Genomic DNA, 5,377 nt, shown 5'->3' with positions numbered 1-5,377 from the left:
TGGTTTAACCATAATAGAACCGCGGCCAGTACAGGCATTTTCACTAATACCAGATATATCTATATTTCCTGCTGTCAGCTTGGAAGTGATGGATTCCGCAACTGCCATATCATGGGTTATTAGAGTCGTTATGGTCATTATTTTTATGTTACTTATGTCAATGCTGATATCAACACAATGGTTCCGTACAATTAAGTTTTCAACGCATTATGGAAGATATTCGACGACTGAAACACCATATTATCTATATTTAATTGAACTTAACATACCAAACGAAACCGCGTTTTTCAGATACAAAAGTATAGAAAATATTTTTATAAAACTTCCAATAACAAGTATGCCTATGAGTCGTGTGTACGAAGTCAGATGTAAAAATCCTGTTGTATATTGGTATACAAAAACAGTCAACAAAAATAAATTGCTTGTATTATCTGATACTTTGCATTTGATTGGCTATGATAAGGATGGACAAAGAGTAAGGGTTCGAAACCAAAAAATAAGTATTCCACTTTCTGATATTGAATGGACATCAAAGCCAAAGCCGGACGCTCTTCAAATTGAATGTAATTATGGATGGTGTTACGTTAACATAGTAAAAGGTTATCATGTATCAAGCCAATTGGCGGAAGTAAATAGAGACCACATACCACTGCGATTAATTGACTCAGACAACGATGATACTAACAAAACCTTGTTGCCCAAATTAGCTCCTAGAGATTATAGAACCAAAACACTCGTGCACTAAACACTCGCTAATTAAAACTAATAAAAAGAAATATTAAAATACAATTAGACATTATTAAAATAACTAGATACTATGGAAGGAAAGAGTTTCCAAGATAAATTTCATCAAACCGAGCCGTCAGCTCTGTATGACGACTTGAACTCGGTAAGCTTTGGCGAGACACAGGAAACACAAGGACAAAATCCTGTACCTCCACCGCCTTCAATGAGTTCTCGTGTCAGAACACAATTACCAATACTTAATCCTAAATCATACAATGGTACTACAAACCCGACTATCTGGCTTAATCATTATGACTTGGTAGCTGACGCTAACATGTGGGACGATACTATAAAATTGAAACGAGTTATTGGGTCATTAGAAGGTGCTGCCCACTTATGGTATCAGAATCAGCGTATCATGAATAAGATCAATAATTGGCAACAGTTTAGAACAAATCTAATTAATAATTTTACTAATACAATGCACAAAATTCTGGTGACTCAAGAAATATTTGATGCCACCCAGAAAAACTCCTTTGATGAATACTGGGAAGAAAAGTTTGGTGTAATTAAACTAACCAACCCGGGAATGACAGACACTGAGATAATTTCTAATATGTTGAATGGTATGGTAGGAGATTTGAAAGACGAAGTGACGGACAAAATGATTACTAACCCATGTGAGACGGTCGAAGAATTTAAAGGACTTGTTAAACGAATTTGTGATGTCAGACTTTATCAACGAAAAGAAGCGGGTAAACGAAGAGTTCGATTTAATTATAATCCTGTGGATAACCGCCCGAAAGAACAAAACGCATTTCAACAACAACAATCACGGGAAATGCAACAAATGCAAGAAAATATTAGATACATGAAACGCTTAATGTTAAGAGGTAATCAATTTGCCCCCAAGGAGCCGGTTGAAATATCGGAGCCTAAAGATGACACTAAAGATGAAACACGACGCTCGGATACTAATTGGAAGAAAACAGTAAAATGTTATAAATGTAATAAACTAGGCCATATTGCGAGAGATTGTCGTATTAACTCTAGCAACAAGGGAAACGGGTGGCGACGAAATTAACTGAGGAGAATAATTTCGTCCATTTAGACCGGTCTCCTCAGGAATCGACTACCCTTATAAAAAGAAAAATTAAATTAAATAATATACATGTAACGGCAATTATAGATACAGGATCAACAGTATCTATTATCAATTCTGAACTATTAACCAAACTAAAAGAACAGCCAAAAGAAAGGAAAGGCAAAGAAATATTACTATTAAATAACAAACGCTATGAATTAGGGCAGTACGTTAAATTGAATGTTGAAGTCGACAATGAAATTTACATGCAAGATTTCTACATATTCGATGAAATCAAATATTCAGCACTTTTGGGTCTTGATTTTTGCAGAAAATCAAAATTAAAACTAGACTTTGGTAACGAAGGACAAATTGATTGGATAAACTCAGACTTTATTATACAAGAATTAGACTCGACTCTGGACGTTAGACTATGTCAAGATTATAATATTCCAAACGAAACGATGACTAATGCTAAATGTGAGATTGACACAAGTAATCTACCACCTAATACACAATTTGGTTTCCTTAAACCAATTAAGAGACTGTATGACGATTATCAGATTGTAATACAAGAAACACTTATTGATTTACAAAAACCAATAGATGTCATTTTATACAATTCGTCAAAGTCTAATAAATACTTGTGTAAAAATCTCAAAATAGCCTTAATGTACCTAATATCATACCCTCAATACGGATGCGAAGAGAATTACATGATTGAAAGCGTAGATGATAATAAAAAACAGTTTCATATCCTTACTTCTGATAATTACAAGAGACAAAAAATGCTTAGATTGCTTGAAAGGAATAGAGATCTTTTCGGAGAATCTGTTCTACAGCTGGGAAAAGCTATCGATGTTGAACACGAAATTAAGTTAACAACAGAAGAACCGGTACGTTTACGCGCTTATAGAAATTCACCAAAAGAAAAAGAAATAATACGACAACAAGTAAAAGAAATGTTGGATGCAAATGTTATCGAAGAAAGTAAATCACCATATAGTTTTCCTGTAGTATTAGTTAAGAAGAAGAATGGCAAAATTAGATTTTGTGTAGACTACAGAAAACTAAATTCTATTACAATCAAAGACAGACATCCTTTACCATTGATTAACGACGCTCTCGCAGCTCTTGAAGGAAGTAAATACTTTACTGTTATGGACCTATTAAGTGGATATTGGAATATTCATGTAAAAGTATCAGATAGACCAAAGACAGCATTTATAACACCTGATGGCTTATATCAGTTTAAAGTGATGCCGTTTGGTCTTACCAATGCACCGGCGACATTTCAACGATATATGCAAAAAGTTTTAAGAAATGTATTGTATCAATTTGTCGTAGTATATTTGGATGACATAATAATATTCTCCAATACATTTGATGAACATCTACGACACGTGGAAAGCGTCTTGAAATTAATTAGAGAATATGATCTACGACTAGGCATTGAAAAATGTGAATTTCTTTGCAAAGAAGTAAAGTATTTAGGACATATAGTTTCATCGGATGGAATAAAGCCAGATGAAGACAAAATAAAATCAGTTAAAGCATTCCCGATACCTAAGAAAGTTAGAGATGTACAAAGCTTTCTTGGACTAGCAAATTACTATAGAGTGTTTGTACAAGATTATGCTTTTGTAGCCGAACCATTAACAAACCTGTTGCGCAAAGATGTTAAATTTAACTGGGATATTAAATGTCAAAAAGCGTTTGATGAACTTAAAAATAGATTAATTACAGCTCCAATACTGGCACAATATCAAGAAGGTGCCCCTATTGAAATATTCACTGATGCTTGTGGCTATGGCATGTCAGCAATACTAGGACAAATTCAAAATGGTAAACATGTCGTCATCAGTTACAACAGTAAAATGTTTAATAGTGCACAACTAAACTATGGTATCACAGAAAAAGAATGTTTAGCTATAGTATGGGCTGTTGAAAGGTATCGACATTACATATATGGCGAACATTTTGTGGTATATAGTGACCATAATCCACTACAATATATTAGAAATTTGAAAAACCCAAACAGAAGATTAATGCATTGGAGAACAATACTCGAAGAATATGACTTTGAAGTGAAATATAAGAAAGGAAAATTACATAACAATGCTGACGCATTATCAAGATATCCATACGAAAAACCAGACGATTGGGAACCAGTAATACCAGTACTAATAAATCCTACAATAAACATAATAGAGAAACAAGATAGTGATAAATGGTGTAAAGAATTAAAAGAGAAAATAAAAAATAATCAACAAAGTAAAAGCTTAAGCAAATTCATTATTGAAAATGAAATTCTATATAGGATAAGTTATGATGATAATAGAAATAGGAGGCTACAGTTATGCCTTCCTAAAGAATTAAGACGACAAATCCTACAAGATTTACATGACAATGAGTTGTCCGGAGCTCACTTAGGATTTGAAAAGACATATGGAAAAATCAAAGAGAGATTTTTCTGGCCTCACTGTGAAAAGTCAATCAGAAAATACGTAAACAACTGCGAGTCATGTCAGTTGAATAAAGTCGACAATAAACTGGAGAAAGGAATGCTGCAGCCTATCGATGCCAATGAACCATTTGAAATTGTCGGAGTAGACATACTTGGGCCTCTCTCTCCGACGTCAAAAGGCAGTAAATACATTATAATAATGATTGACTTATTTACAAAATGGATGGAGACAAAGGCAGTGAGGAATGTACAAGCCATTACCATAGCGAAATGGTTTGTAGATGAAGTATTGGCAAGACACGGCGCCATTAAAAAAAGTGTTAACAGATAATGCCAGATACTTTATATCAGACTTTATGGAAGAAGTCTTTAAGTTGACAGCCTCCAAACATGTGAAAACCACACCATATAGTCCACAATCGAATGGAACAGCAGAAAAAGCATGTGGGACTGTAGCTATGATGCTTAAACATTATGTTCAAGATAATGTTACCAATTGGGACCAGTACTTACCCAAAGTAACATTCTCGTATAACGTTAGTCATCATAAAGCTACCAAAGTTTCTCCGTTTTTCTTACTATATGGAAGAGAACCAAAAGTACCAATTGACGTATCTTATGATCTGCCGCGTGACTTTGCATTTGGCACTAATTATTTAAAATATATGGAGGAGACAAGAAGATTGGTTCATATGAGAATTATAGAGGCTCATAATGATGGTAAATTCCGTTATGATGCTAAACATCGCGATGTAGTATTTGAGGAGGGTGACTTGGTGTCACTACATATTCCTCACAGAGAGATTGGTCTTAGTACGAAATTACTAAGCCAATATATTGGCCCTTATAAGATAATTACGCGGCACAGTCCACTTGTATACACTGTCCAAAGTGTACATAATCGAAGGAAAAGTTTAGAAAGTACATATAAGACGATTAAGAAAATGGAACAATGAAACAATTCCTGAATTGGACGGCATTGATAGTGAATTAGTAACAATGCTAAACATATTACTACACAAAATGACAATGAAAATCAACTGGACGATGAAATAGATGATAACACGGAAAAAGAAACAAAGCACAATGATGATCAGAAA

This window comes from Oppia nitens, unplaced genomic scaffold (genome assembly GCF_028296485.1).
Source record: "Oppia nitens isolate AA-2021 unplaced genomic scaffold, nextdenovo-longstitch-racon4-pilon3 scaffold37_pilon_pilon_pilon, whole genome shotgun sequence".
Classification (NCBI taxonomy): domain Eukaryota; kingdom Metazoa; phylum Arthropoda; class Arachnida; order Sarcoptiformes; family Oppiidae; genus Oppia; species Oppia nitens.
The sequence above is the reverse complement of the archived record's forward strand: the minus strand, read 5'-3'. Positions refer to the sequence as shown.